Here is a 15,640-nt window from a genome sequence, read left to right on the forward strand (position 1 = left end):
TAGGAAATAGGATACAATAATAATTATTATACATGGAAAAACCTCTCAGTATTTAGGGTTAAAACAATTAGAGTAGAAGAGGAGCCACATTAATGAAATACATTTATTTTCCCTAGAGCCCAAGCAGTTTACCTTATGATTTAGAAAGATCACATTGGGTCTCATGGTAAATAATACTCCTAAAATGAGAGTCTTGCAAAAGCAATTGGTGTTCATTAGAATTCAGTATGGGAAGCAGCAGGTGGCAGGCAGTTCCATGGAACAATTTTGCAGTGCCCTTCTGTGGTTGAGGCAAAACAATTCATGTCGCAAGATGCCAGGTCTTACTCTCTGTTGTAAGTTATCACTGTATAACAATTTTTATGTTTTTTTATGAATATAATCAAGGAGCTCAAACTGAATTATTGCAATAGCTTTCTAAATTATACATATTCTTAACATGTGGTAGAAGGGGAATTCATGCATTTCACGGACTGTTATCACTTTGAAAAGCAATACATTTCATGGCAAAATGTAGTTATGTTCCCCTCCTCCCCCACGGAGGAAAGTGAATTTTTGAATATCTGTAACATTACACATATGTGGTGTAAAGTGAAAAGACAATTTTGTGCTGGGGCAGAAGACCAAAAAAACTGTTATCACCCATCTTTCAGTGTGCTTTTTCCTGAAAGAAAGTAAATATGTGTAACAGATTTCCCTTCCTGACACTGATCCCTACCTCTCCCTTACCAAAAAGGAAAAGGAAAAGGAATAAAATAATTTCGATTCCCTGTGACCATTTAATACTTGTGTCCTTTTCAAAGCTTAACTATCTAGTTAATTGTCAAAGTCTGTGCAGTTACAGCTTAAAAGACTATATTCAAGAGAAACCTTTAATTATGTCTTTAAGAGTGGAAACGACCATAAAAATTATAGCAGTTATTTTTGCCTTCCATTTGTCACACCAGTGGCTATGGCAGAGAGCTCCTGGTAAAGAGTTTTAAATGACAGATTTGCGGGGGTGGGGTGGGGAGGGGGGCGGGTAAGTGAACCTGCATTGAAATCTGTGTTTGGCCTTTTACTGTTTGTGGGATCTCTGGCATACTATTTAATCTTTCCAAAGCTCAGGTGCCCTAAAACAAAGGTGGCAATACCTACCTCATGAAGTTGTTTGTAAGGATCAAGTGAGATTTTAGCCTTAATGTCTAGCCCTGAGGAAACACTCAGGAAATTATAGAAAATTATTTATGACTTAGTAATAGTAGAAGAACTACCTATGGTGGGCATGGGGAAAACATCCTATATATGTTTTAAACCTGAGTTTTTCAGAACAGATGTGTATCTGCATGAAAAATAAACCAAACAATCAAAACAGTAACACCAACAAAAAAATACAGCCTATGTTGGTATATCATATAACTTGAAAATAATTGTATAAGTCCAATAAAGCATTATGTGTTCATCTTTTAATTATTTTAGAGAAAAAATGCTATGAGAGGTGCCTTCACTGGAAGACAGTTGTATACAAGTAATAGTTATTAGTCATATTTGTTTCCTGCAAGAGGCAGAGGACATCAAGTTTTCGTGAGGCTTGAAACTTATAAAATTCAGGGGCCCACTTCAAGAATTGGTGGGTGAGGAGAGCCTGAGTATTTTACCTGGAAGTGTTGGGAAGAAGACAGAAATTGAATTTCCTCATAACAGGGAAGCAGAAAAACTAGCAGCCATCGAGGTGGGTTATCCTTGAGGCCCGCAGGGGAAGAAAAGCAGTGCTTCCTGGTTTCCTAAGTTTGTTTCACTGCCGAAGGAATTCTGTGACACATGCCGTTAAGAGGGTCTAGATCTGTCCTCCTGTGCCTGATGTTGGCGGGTCCTGCAGAAGGATGCTGTCTCTCTGCACTGGATGCAAACTGAACCCTTAGTTTCAGTGTCCCCCAGACCATGTGGGCATGTGAGGATTCCTTACATGTGAGAAGACTCCTGACTCCATGCCTCAGAAAAACTGCAAGGCAATAAATCACCTTTAATGTGATGTCAGATGTCACAATAAATCCAAGTGCACTAAGGTACCCTATCCAAAATGTAGAGTCGTACTGGGTTTTAAAAAAATCCAGCTGCATGACAATTATGAGAAAGTTATATAAAACAAATTGGCAAAATCTTGGTTAATGTACAAGTATATAAGGAAATTCAAAGCAGGAATAAAGCAGGGATGCCGTATAATTCCAATCTAAGAAATGTCAACACATTTTTACATATGCCTAAAGATTTTTACAAAATTATAAAGGTGCAATCATGTGTATAGTTATATGTTTGTTGGTATATATGTATATAAACACATGCCTATTTAGGTACTCATAAAGATATAATTCACTATATATAAATATAGTATACTGTATAAAGCACTATATGTAGTGAGATATATATAGTCATATACACGTGTACACATACACACAACCTTAATCCATTAAGCAATGTAGCCGCAAAACATGTCGTGGTAAAGCTTCCCCAAAATCAGGATTACTTGTTTCAAAAATCTTTTTAAGAAATATTTACCATGCCTCTCACAGAGTTTGACATGCCAAGTCCTCAGCCAGACATCAACCCCTCCTCCATCTCCTGCTTGGATGCTCTTGGATCATTTAGTTAACTTCTGTATCGTTCATTGTCATTGCTTGTTAGATGTGGAAAAGAATAACATAATGCTAATCTGGTTCTTGTGAGGATTAAATAAATTACCAGGATAAAGTACTTACAACACTACCTACCACATTTTTGGCTGTAAAAGGTACCTCTCAATATCCTCATCATTGTCATCATTATCATCATCCCCTAGAAAAATCTAAGTGATTCCAATTGACCCAGATCTCAAGTTTTTGAAATGACTGACAATCCTAGATTAGAGAGGTGATTTTCTTTGTCCACTAAAATCAATAATGACAATAACAGTAACAACGATGATAATTTTTGGTCAGAACGGAAGGCTTGTCCATTTTTTAGTTTTCCAAAGCTTTAAGAGAATCTACTATCTATCATCATCATCTTCATTTATTAAAACTCAACTTTATACACTTTACATGACATAGTATATATTCATTTTTGCAGTTGATACGATTTGTCAGATGCCTATCCTCATGTAACCACTGTCACAATCAAAAACAATATTATTTTAAAATATTCCCTTCTAACCACTGGCAGTTAATCTATACCCACCTCAGCCTTAGGCAACCATTCTGTTTTCTTGTCAGTATAGAATTGCTTTGACTTTTCTTTCTTTCTCTTTTTTTTAAATGTTTGTTTATTTGGGAGGGAGAGAGAGCGAGAGCGAGAGCGAGAGCGAGAGAGAGAGAGAGAGAGAGATCACTTGAACACGCACGCCAGCGCAAAAGTTGGGGAGGGGCGGAGAGAGAGAGGGAGACAGAATCTCAAGCAGGCTCCCGGCTTCAAGCTGTCAGCACAGAGCCCAACATGGGGCTTGAACCCATGCATGAACTGTGAGATCATGACCTGAATCGAAGCCTGACGCGTAACCAACTGATCCACCCAGGCACCCCTGACTTTTCTTGAATATATTTTTTTGGTGTTTTTTAGATTAATTCAAATAGTGAATTTTTGTAATTTTTATCTTTTTAGTGATAACTAGTTTTATATTTATGAAACTATCATAAGAGTAATTAACCTGCTGATTGACATTTGTGCTGTCTCCAAAATTTACCTATTATTAAAAAATTGTTGTGACTTAAAAAAAATTTTTTTTAATCTTTATTTATTTTTGAGAGAGAGAGAGAGAGAGACAGAGTGTGAGCAGGGGAGGAACTGAGGGGAGGGAGACACAGAATCAGAAGCAGGCTCCAGGCCCTGAGCTGTCAGCACAGAGCCCAATGCGGGGCTCGAACTCATGGACTGTGAGATCATGACCTGAGCTGAAGTCGGACACTTAACTGACTGAGCCACCTAGGCACCCATGATGTGACTTTTTATTGCAAGTCTTTGTATGGACTTGTTTTGTTTTTCAGTTTTCAATTCTTTGGGGGAAAATGTATATGAATAGAGCTTCATATTTTAAGAACTGTCAAATTGCTTTTCAAGGTAGTTTTAACATTTTATACTTCTCCCAGCCAGGTGTAAGAGTTCCAGTTGCTTCTCATCCTCAGAAACCCTTGGCATTTTCAGTGTTCTTAATTTTGGCCTTTCTAATGGGTGTGCAGTGGTATTTCGTTGTTGTTTTCATTTGTGTCCTTGATGAATAATGATGATGAACACCCATTTTTTAGTTTAAATGCCATTCAGATATCTTTGGTGAAGGGGCGCCTGAGTGGCTCAGTCAGTTAAGCCTCTGACTTCGGCTTAGGTCATGATCTCATGGCTCATGAGTTGATCCCCATGTCAGGCTCTGTGCTGACAGGTCAGAGCCTGGAGCCTGCTTCTGATTCTGTGTCTCCCTGCCTTTCTGTCCCTACCCTGCTTAGGCACTTTCTCTCTCTCTGTCTCAAAAAATGGTATCTTTGGTGAAATGTGTGTTCATATATTTTAAAAATTATTTTAAATGATTCTTTGTTTTGTTGTTGAGCTGGAAAAATACCTTAATGATGTATTTCAAAGATCAAATTTTCATTTTGATGAAGCCTAATATTTCTATTTTATTTTCTCTTAGGTTTTGTGTTTTTTTTTATGTGAATGTGAATGTGTGAGTAAGTGTCTTAACACATCTTTGCCTGGCCCAAGATTTTGTATATTGTCTTCTAGGAGTTTTAAAGTTTTACCTTTAGGTGTGTGATAAGTTTCAAGGAATTTTTTTGTGTATGGTGTTAGGTAAGGTTCAAAGTTAATTTATTCCAAATGAATATCCATTTGTTCAGGCATCATTTCTTGAAATATGATGCTTTTATCATTGAATTTTCTTGACACTATTGTCTAAAATCAACTGACTCTGTAAGTGCAGTTTTATTTTTGGACATTGTATTATATTCTGTTGACCGATACTACAACACCATAACGCCTTGATCACTTCAGGTTAGTAGTGAATGATAAAATCAACTCCTCCAATTTTGTTTTTTATCTTTTTTATTTTACTTTTCTTGATTCATTTCCATATAAATTTTGACCCTCTTCACTTCATTTCCACATAAATTTTAGCATCATTTGGCAATTGAGCCAAGTTAACATGCTAAGACTTTGATTGGAATTATTTCAAATCTAAAAACCTATTTAGAGATAAGTGACCTCTTAAAAATATTGAGTTTTCTGGGGGTGCCTGAGTGGCTCAGTTGGTTGAGTGTCTGGCTCTTGATTTCAGCTCAGGTCATGATCTCATGTTTCATGAGTCTGAGCCCCTCATCAGGCTCTGTGCTGATAGTGTGGAGCCTGCTTGGGATTCTCTCTCTCTCTCTCTCTCTCTCTCTCTCTCTCTGAAAATAAATAAATATTTTAAAAAAATAATGAGTTTTCTAGTCCGTGAACTTGGTATATTTCTTCATTTACTTAGGTTTTATTTCATTTATCTCAATAGTTGTTTCTAGTTTTTAGTGTGCATATTTTAATTTAGAACTTTTATGCACATCCCACTGCACTGCAGTGATTAAAGATTAAAGAGAATGAGAAGATGCCAGCAGAAGTTTCTTAGAAGGAGCTGCAAGTGACATATTGGAAGGGAGACAAAAGATCAAGCAACTTGAATTTAAGATAGAATGAGGATGGATGATTTGGAGATAATTAGTATTGCCAACTCTTTTAAGAAGTTTTAATGTAAAAAGAAGCAAGGAAATGGAGTGTTAACTGGAGGAACATGTGAGGTCAGAAAGGTTGTAGATTTTAAGATGGGCAAAATAGCAGCAAATCTGTATGCTATAATGATACAAAAGGGAGACCTGTTGATTCTAAAGAGAGGAGGATGCATACCTGCAACAGTCCCTTGAGTATGTAAGACAGCACTGCAACTAGAGCACAATGAAGAGCTTGGCCTGAGGAAGGAGTGTGGTTTACCCAGAGCAGAACGAGTGAAGGCAGAGTTTATGGGTACGGGTGCGCACCTGTGACTAGATGTAATGGTAGGGGCTACTGAAGTTCTCTTTTGATTCTTATTTTCTTATCAGTGAAATAAGTTAGCAAAGCCATCAACAGTCTTTGAATATGGGGTAGAAGTGTTGGAGATTTTTTTTTCTTTTAAGTTTATTTGTTTTGGGAGGGGGGAGAGGGAGAGAGAATCCCAGACAGAATCCACAGTATCCGCACAGAGCCGGAAGCGGGGCTCAAACTCACAAACTGTGAGATCATGACCTGAACTGAAGTCAGATGCTTAACTGACTGAGACACCCAGAGGCCCCAGAGTGTTGGAGATTTAACTAAAGGAGTGTCCTTTAAAGTGAATGAGTTCCTATTCAAGGAAAAACCCACTATATTGGGACTATTTTTCTCATACCTAGTAGAAAAATTAGGTATTTTGGCATTTTTATAAATAAATAGTACTGTGATTTTAAAAGAGGCAGAGATACTTTTAATTTAAAAAAAATAGACATTCAGTTAGGACACATTTTGTAACTATAAAATAATTCATCCAGTTTGCTTTCTCATGAATTAGAACTCATTTTGAGTTCACCTAGTGTTAAGAAGCATTAATTGTTTCTCAAGCCTCTGATGATGGTGGTTGGACCCTGTGTAGAAATGAGGTCCATGACTGATATATTTACAGAAGAATGTAATCATGGAGATTCATAGGAGGTAATCATGAAATGTAGCCATAGAAACCTTATGGCTCATCAGATAAAAACAAACTGAGTCTGAAGGATATCTTTTGATTTATTCACATTTGATTTTTGGACTTACTTCCCCCGTATCCATTTTCTTTGGGAGGCTGAGAATGGGAGTTCTTTTCATTATGACATGAAAATAAGTCCAAGGGTTTATTCTTCTCTCATGTTGTAGCCATGTTCATATGGGTTAGTGTCTCTGTGTGTTTGCAACTGTTTTTCCTATCATTAGCCTTTGTTGTTATTGTTAGCTTTTTTTTCCAGTAAAAAGTTAGCCCCTTCCAAACCAATAACAAGACCCAGACATACTTGAAGTTTACTTGTAAGGCTGGGTGTGAAGCACAGCATTCTCTTCCTTACAGGGTTGTTTTGCAAACACATGCACACTTGTTCTTGGGCTCTGGAGATTATAAGTATCTTACCTAGGAGAGCAGCAATACTCTTTTGGACTTGACTCCACTTTCTTTACACACTTCTCTATCTTTTAGAAGCCTCCTGCACATATTTTTAAAATGTGTTTTAGAAAGGATTTAGTGACAGTGCCTGAGACCCTTTGATTTTATTTCCCCTTTCTCTTCACCTTAACTAGTAGCAGGAGTCACTGGTGTGCTTCAGAAAGCTTACTTATGTTTGAATACAGTCTAAATCAGTGCAGACCCTTGACTGGCTTAATCTTTGCTTGCAAATGACAATGCAGTGAAACCAGAGGAAGAAAAAAAAATTACTTCCTTTCCTATTGGAAACCTAATAAGTAGTTAGCCTGACCCAGTTTTCAATAAAGGAGATTTTCTGATGACCCAACAGGAGTGACTATCTGTAGTCAAAGAAAGGGGAGGGTGAGTTTAATCTTTCATGCCACTGGAATGGCAGCTGTTCTCAGCTCTGTCTGATTCTGTGAAGGATGGTGAAGATAGAGCTGCTTTTTCAGTCTAGGGAGAATTTTCCTTTTGAATATTCCAAACGGGGGATTTGCACATGTGCCTCAAGAACTAATTGTCTAGGTTCCGTCAGGAATGCAGCAGGAGAGGAGCGTATTTCATGCTTAAGACCAGAGAAGAGCCACGCAATACTCAGTGGATAAAAGGCTTGCGGTCCCAGCTGGGAAAAAGAGTCCCATTATCTCCCAGCTGCATAGACATTCCATACGGCTTGGTTCTGCCTGGATGCACAGCATGCCTGGCTGAGAGCTTGAAACAGAGTTCTGCAGAAAAATTGTAAAGATCCCGAGACATTTCCCTGGTAAGATCTGTAACTACAAAATTGTGCTGTCTGCTGCATTGAGAATTTTGCTGGGCAAGCTGCGGCTTTTCTTCCTCTCAATGTCTTTGTATTAGCATTAACAGGTAAAAGCTGGGGTTGGGGGAGAAGTCACTGCTTTATTTATGCTATGTTTCTATGATGTTGATGCTTAAAATGCATTTATTCCTCGTGAGAGAAAATGTATTGAATCTGTATTCTGGGGAGCTTAGGATCAAACCAGGGACAGAGAGACTACAGGTACATTTTTCAGTGTTTCACTAGTCTTTGCTGCAGTAAAACTAATGGGCAAGACGGGATGACAGTGCTAATTCTGGTACTTTCAGATGGCTTCACGCCCTTTCTGTAACGGCAAATGAGAAAATGTGATTGCTAATTTTTTTTCATCGTAGGGTAGAGGGGTGGGGTTTACATTGGCCAACAGATGATTTAAAGGAATGGTTGTAAAAAGTTTCCTGGGGGAGGGATTTCGCTCCCTGGAGGGGAGTAAAGCAAGACTGGAGGTCACATGACCCCACCAAATTTTTTTCTGGCATTTTGCTTGGCACCCAGCTTCCCGATAATTGCTTCTTTTCATTTACAATAGGTAAGCTTGTCAGTATTAAGGTACCTGTAATAGTTTATGAAAAGTTTCAGAAGTTGATGACTTGGGAACAAAACTTACAAGAGCTCTGAGATTAGCCACGTATAGCCCATTATGTTAACGGAATACTATCAACTTTGGGGGTTTGGGGAGAAATTGGAATTCATAGTACTTGCTTCTCCAATTGAAAACTACTTATGTTTAAATAATCAGCATCCTGACTATGTCCTCTGAGAAATATTCACACAATGAGTAAACAGAAGTTATATGGAGAGAAAAAATAGGGAGAACAGTAGAATTACATAGAATCAATTTGGAAAATGAGGTATTCATAAGCTGATCTATAGTGGCAATGTTTTTAAAAATCTTTCTAAGAGAAAGAACCATATGTTGAATATTGAATTTCTAGTTTTGAACAATCTTCATATATCTAATGGGTTTATCTTTCATTATTGTTGTTAAAGCTTTTATCAATGTATGTGCCTTGTATTTTATAAGATAAGAATATATTTAAGCACACTCTCCCATACCTCACCCCCCCCACATGTGTAAACCTACACAAAATACACACACACAAAATACTGTCATGATTTGTATCACAAACAGAAACACAGAGTCTTTTCATCTTTGATACTTCCATGATTTTTTTTAAAGCAATATCATGGCTATGCAATCCAAAGATGTCAAATATATAAATCTGCACTTTTTATAAGGCTTTGTATGAGGTTGTATAAATGCATAACTTATCACATCTTAGCTAAAAAACTGCTCATTTATAAACTGCCATTGCATTACTTCCTTTGAACATTTCTAGTTAAGTGCCAGAATAGTTTGTTTAGTATTCTCCATGTAACTCTCCCTAATGAAAACAAATTCACATTGTCATTTGGAGAATTAGTACATATTTGGTTTAAGTTTTGAAAAAAAAGAATCAATTATCTTGGGAAAAGAATGTGAAGTGTATTAAGTTGTTTGTATGCTTTTGTGTTTTTGATAACTGAAAATAGTAATATAAAAGTAAATTTGTACCTTTTTAATTATTTTATTGGAAGGAAGAGGGTTATGAAATATTTTTTTTTTACTTATGTATATATTTTAACACCATATTAATTAGAATTCAGCAGCAGAAGCTATACTCCTTAAAAATAACTCAAGCTAAACACAAGTGTTCAAAAACAAAATCCTGTCACCTGTAAATAACAGTCAAGATATTTGGAGACATCCTGTGCCTAAATTCTAATAACAAAATGAGAGAGAGAGAAACAGAGACAGAGAGAGACGCACAGAGAGAGAAACTTTAGAAGAATACTTTTTTATTTGTTTTGGGCAAATAAACATTTTGATAATGTGATCAGTGATAGATAGATAGATAGATAGATAGATAGATAGATAATAGATGTTCTTTTAAAAGAATATGATCTTACCCTACCCTTTAAAAAAAAGTATTGAGTTTATTTTAGATTTGGATTCAATAGGAAAAAAATGAGCCGATATGAAACTGAAGAAATTGCTAAATTTTGGATATTTCTTTTTTCCCAAAGGAGATATTAGGTCCATAATAAAAGCACTCGAGGTAAGAACAAAAATTATGAAAGTATTAATAGTCTGAAGTCACTATTCATAGGATGCATTTTTAAATATTAAACAATCTCTTGTAAAGTCTTCGATATGATATTTAAAGAAATTAGCGCATGTATTTTATGGTTATTTCCCTTACATACACCACCTGAACTTCAATTGTATTATCAGTTTTATGTTATTGAGATTTATGGTATTTTAATTCTGTTTTAATTCACACAGTATTGGTTAGACTTACTTGGAATTTGAAAAACCTCAGTCCTTACCAATTACTGCATAATTCATCATTCCTCTATTCTTAACTTTGAATTATTTCTTGGGTTATTGGATTTCAGTGTTAAGTAGTACCCCTCCACCAAAGAAATAGTCATAGATGGTATATTGTCTGTGTGCCTACATAGAACATTTTCTTCTTTTGCCTTATACATGGAAGACACATTAATCTATCTTGAATCAGACATATTTTCTCCTTTAGAAACTTGTAATTATTGGAAACAATGCTGGAGATTCTTGCCATACTGAATGTTGCTGTCCACTGGTTATTAGATGTGTACGAGATTTCCATCTTGAATACAAGTTGCTTCTTTCTGATGAGTGTCTACATGATGCTGTGTGTGTGTGTGTGTGTGTTTTGCCAGAGTATGTCCTAGAGTTAGTCAGTCTTTATCAATTTGCTTGAACATGGTGTCCCCCATTGATTTTCATTTTTATATTTCAATTTAGTTGTTGTTACATTCTGTTTTTACTGTTAAATCGTTTGTTCCTTTTCTTCAGGGTCACCAGTTATGAGCATGTTGGATCTCATTTTTCTGTCTTCCACATCTATCATATTATCCCATTTTATTTTTAATGTTCTACTTTTTTAGTTCACTTTTATTTTTATTTTTAAAAATATATACAGAAAGATTATATTTTAGAGATATTTAATCCCTATAAGAGTAATTGCCTAAGCACTTTGCTCAAAGTGTGGCTGATTCTTCTTGAGATTTACACTTTTCAATTGCATTTTTCTTAGATTTTTTCCCCTTTATCTTCTTTTTACTTAAAAATGTATGCATAAGGGATGAATAGAGAAAGCACAGAGGATTTTAAGGCATTGAAACAATTTTGTGTGATACTATCATGGTAGATGCATGTCACTGTGTATTTGTCCAAACCCATAGAATATCCCATACCAAGAGTGAACCCTGGTGTGAACTCTGGATTTTGGGTGATAGCGATGTATCAGTGTAGGTTCAGTGATTGTAACACATTGTAGAACCACGTACCATTGTGGTGGGAGATGTGATAATGAGGGAATCTGTCCATGTGTGCGGGCAAGGGAGTATAACCTGGCAGGTTTGGGGATAATCTGTATCCTCCTAAAAGTAAATAAGGGAGAAAATACTTGCCAGCTTTCCTGTATGACTCCATCCACCTATTTCATGGAGGTCCATGTTTTTGTTTGTTTGTTTGTTTGTTTGTCTTTAGTATTTGGCAGCAGTGGGATTGTGCTTCAGAATCTATGTTTTAGGGTTGTACTCACTTATATTTTTATTAAACACAGAAGGTTTTTTACTTTGATTTTGTATCCCATCAACATCACTATGCTTTTCTTTCTGTTTGTTGTTTCTGTAGAACAATAGAGGAATAAAAATCTCTTAAATGAACTTTAAATAAAAATCTTTCAGCTTAGAAGAATTCTTTCAAATGGAAATTTCATTAGAAAATTGAATTATTCCCATTATTCATATTGACAAGAACTATTCTAGTCAAAATCATGTTTGTCTACACTATATATTCTAGCATTAAATACTTGTTATGATGAAGGCATAATAGGGTATACTAGAGAAGGACAAAAAGCAGTCATTGGGCTCTCTTTTATTATTCTTTTATTCTTTATTATTATGATTATATTTTACTTTTTTATTCTCTTATTCTTTAATTTTCCTGTCAGTCTTTAGTGATGAAGTCTATGGCCTAGTTAACTATCTTGCAAAGAATCCTAAGGTAATTTAGAGTGAATTAGGGTCCTAGCAGCATGAATCAAAATTAGGAGTCTCAAATATTTTATGACATAAATTTGGTGGGCATAAAATTTATACGTAACAAGCTTCCAATTAAATGAATATATGAATAAAATCGCTTAGATATTGAGAGTTTTTTAAAGAAGCCATAAGAGAATGACATGTCCTATGAATTAGAAAACACATGATCTTACTGGTAAAAGATATTCCATTCTCTCTAGTATGTATAAAGTGACACCAGCTTCTGGAGGCAGAAGGATCATACATCAGCTATATACTTGTTCGTCTCTACATTTGGCACAGGATAGGTTTGTGGTCTCAAGAAAGTAACTTAGCCTCTCGACACCCCTGTTTCCTGTCCATAATGGAGATAATAGTAGACCTGACTTCACAATCAAAGCAAGAGGAATAAATAGGTTAATGTGTGAAAAATACCTTGGGAGAAAGCTTTGAAATTAATAAGTGCTTTGTATTAGTTGTTTGATCATTTTTATATTAGTGTTACTATTACAACATTTGTCTATGAGCCTTGGGATTGACTGAGAAAATATGATATAAAACAATAAAAAAGTGAATATTATAAGCATCATCTCATCAATTATACTGGGTAATTAATAGAAAATTAAATTTGGAGGTGTAAATTATAGTTAGATATGAAAAGGGAGCTCAGGGAATCTTGTGACAAGATTCAGAGATGCTGGCCTTCAGATTCACATAGCCTAAAAATAGAAATGGTATTTCTGCATGCACCAAGCAATCAGAGGTGATCAATAAAAATGGTTTATTTAATTTTTTCATTATGAAAACAATATACAGAAAAACAGAAGAAAAGAATAAGCCATAATCCCTTTCACCAAAGAAAACCATCAAAAAATATTTGTGATTTCTTTCCTGTTGTTAATGGTTTTGTTTTTTCTGGGTTTTTCTCTTATTAAAATTTTAAAATCCTAAAAAAGTAATCTGTGAAGCTGGAAACAATAATAAAATTTGATCTGGTAGGAAAGATAATAAAATTTAAAAAAAATTGATATCTTCCCACATATTTCTAGTCCCACTTGCCAAAGATATTTTTCTTTTTTTTTCTTTTTTTTTTTAACGTTTATTTATTTTTGAGACAGAGAGAGACAGAGCATGAACGGGGGAGGGGCAGAGAGAGAGGGAGACACAGAATCGGAAGCAGTCTCCAGGCTCTGAGCCATCAGCCCAGAGCCCAACGCGGGGCTCGAATTCAAGGACCGGGAGATCGTGACCTGAGCTGAAGTCAGATGCTTAACCGACTGAGCAACCCAGGCGTCCCGCCAAAGATATTTTTCAACAGCTTATTTTATTGTACTTATTGACTGACTTTGATTGGGTATATGAAGCCTTCTATACTCATTTTTTTGCGATTTTTACTAGCTTAAAAATCAGATACTCTATTACATTTTAGTGAACATACATATTTTAACAAAAAATGAAACTTTGTATTTTCTAATAAAGCAAAAGATAATGTAGCTATCCTTTTTACAAACAGGACAATGGCTTGTTTAAATTTCCTCCAAGATATTTCTGCCAATGTCCATGTTGCTACTCTTTTATTTTCACTTTATTTTTAAACTTCTCCTAACACTTTTTGTCAACGTTTATTTAGATTTATGACATGTTTTTCTGAGTTGCTTATTAACCATTTCTTCTTAGTGCATATACATACATCTCCTAGGTTCATTTCGTGTGTACTGAAGACCATTTGAAGGTCATTATCGAAACAGTCTTAAATGCTCCTACAATTTATATTTCTAAAAATTACTCACATTTTAAATAATAATGCAGTTGATTCTAGAATTCCAAGTTAACCTTGTTAACTTTCTTCTCAACATTTTGTGCATATTCTGTTCACTGCTCTTCTGGAATATAATTTAGCTCCAGAGAAGACTGCTCATAGTCTAACTATGACATCTTTGAAGATATATTTGTCTTTCTTTCATTCTGGTAGATTTTAAAAATTCCTCTTTGCAATGACATCTTTGGGTTTATTACAATGTGCGTAGGTGTGGATTTGTTTTAAATATATACCATTCTGGCGTCGACAAGCTCCTAAATATGTCTAACTTCAATTTTGAAAAATTCTCAGCTACTATATATTTACTCCTATCTCTTTTCCATCTCTCTTTTCTCCAAGATGCTCATCAAGTATTTGAACCTTCTTCTTTTCTTCTGCTTTGACTTGTTTTATTTATTTTCATACCTTTCTTTTTTGTGTTTCACTCTGTGTTTTCCTCTCCCTTGTACTTCATAAATTTATTTTTCTTTTCAGCAAATATTTTGGATTTCTGTAATTTCCATTGCTTATTTTAAAAATTCTCTTATTTTAAAGTTTTTATTTTAATAAATTTTTTATTTTAATAATTCTCTTATTTTAAAGTTGGTTTTTTTACAGACAAATTACTTCATTACGTATGTCTGCTGAATTTCCCTCATGGTGGTTTATTCTTTTTGGTGTTTGTCATTTCCTTTTATGACAGATTCATCTTCAGCAGATGTCAATTTCAATGAGAGACCAGCATTATCAGAGTTGAAGATGCTTCTCTGTGGCATTGCTTCACTTTTGCCTCTAGAGTTGTTGTCATTTCCCCATTTGGTACTAGTTTCTATGTTAATTTTTAGCCTAAAATTACCTTAACATGCATATAGAATAAATTTGGCCCTAAACTAAGCTTGGCAAAAACTTGATGTTCAGCCGCCCTCTGCAAGACCCTTTCTTTCCAGCAGATAAGCAGAATCCTTGAAAGTTTCCTTTTTAATGGAGGGCCCTCTTTTCCTTGGGTTATTACAGCTAACTCTGAGATTTTTTCCTCATTTTGGAGCCTCACCAGTTTAACTCTGATTTTCTTCTTTATTTTGGTTCTCTTACAATTTATCTTTCTCATTTATAGCCTTGATTTTATATATATATATATATATATATATATATATATATATATATATATATATATATATATATACACACACACACACACACACACACACACACACACACACATACAGGATTTGATATATTACATTCTGTACAAAATGATACCTTTCCGTATCATATTGCATAGTATCATATACTGCCATGTTGACTGCAGTTTTCCTCATCTGCTTTCCATCTATTAGAAGGTCATCAAGCTTTCTGACTTGCTGGTACTTTATTTTCTTCTGGTAGTATTATGACTTCATATATTTCTTTTGGTGTGTTTTCTATCAGTTTAGTGGTGCTGCAGGGATCAAGGCATACAGTCATTCCATAACTTTGAACCACAACTTAATGCTAGGTTTAAAATAAGATTCTTCACAGAAATTAAAGATGGTTTTCTTTAATTTTTCAGTTGTTTGCTAGATCATCACATTAGCTTATAAGATATAGGTAAGGTCAATTGTATATTTCTTTCCATTAATTCCTCAAATATTAATTTGATGTATCAAAATACTTGGTTTAGTCCAAAAGGACAGTTCATTCAATGAGAGAATAT

At 35.1% G+C, this 15,640-nt stretch overlaps 1 protein-coding gene across 1 annotated transcript in view; it reads left to right on the forward strand.

Moving 5' to 3' along the window:
* The first annotated feature begins 7,464 nt into the window (after positions 1-7,464).
* The window catches only part of LOC109254640 (contactin-6), a 282,077-nt gene continuing 273,901 nt past the window's right edge, over positions 7,465-15,640 (forward strand). Inside the window, 1 exon segment of the mRNA XM_053897189.1 lies at positions 7,465-7,973. The gene's annotated coding sequence lies outside the window, so the exon portion shown is untranslated.

The sequence above is a fragment of the Panthera pardus genome, unplaced genomic scaffold (assembly GCF_024362965.1).
Source record: "Panthera pardus isolate Hobbes unplaced genomic scaffold, ASM2436296v1 HiC_scaffold_8, whole genome shotgun sequence".
In the NCBI taxonomy this organism is placed as follows: domain Eukaryota; kingdom Metazoa; phylum Chordata; class Mammalia; order Carnivora; family Felidae; genus Panthera; species Panthera pardus.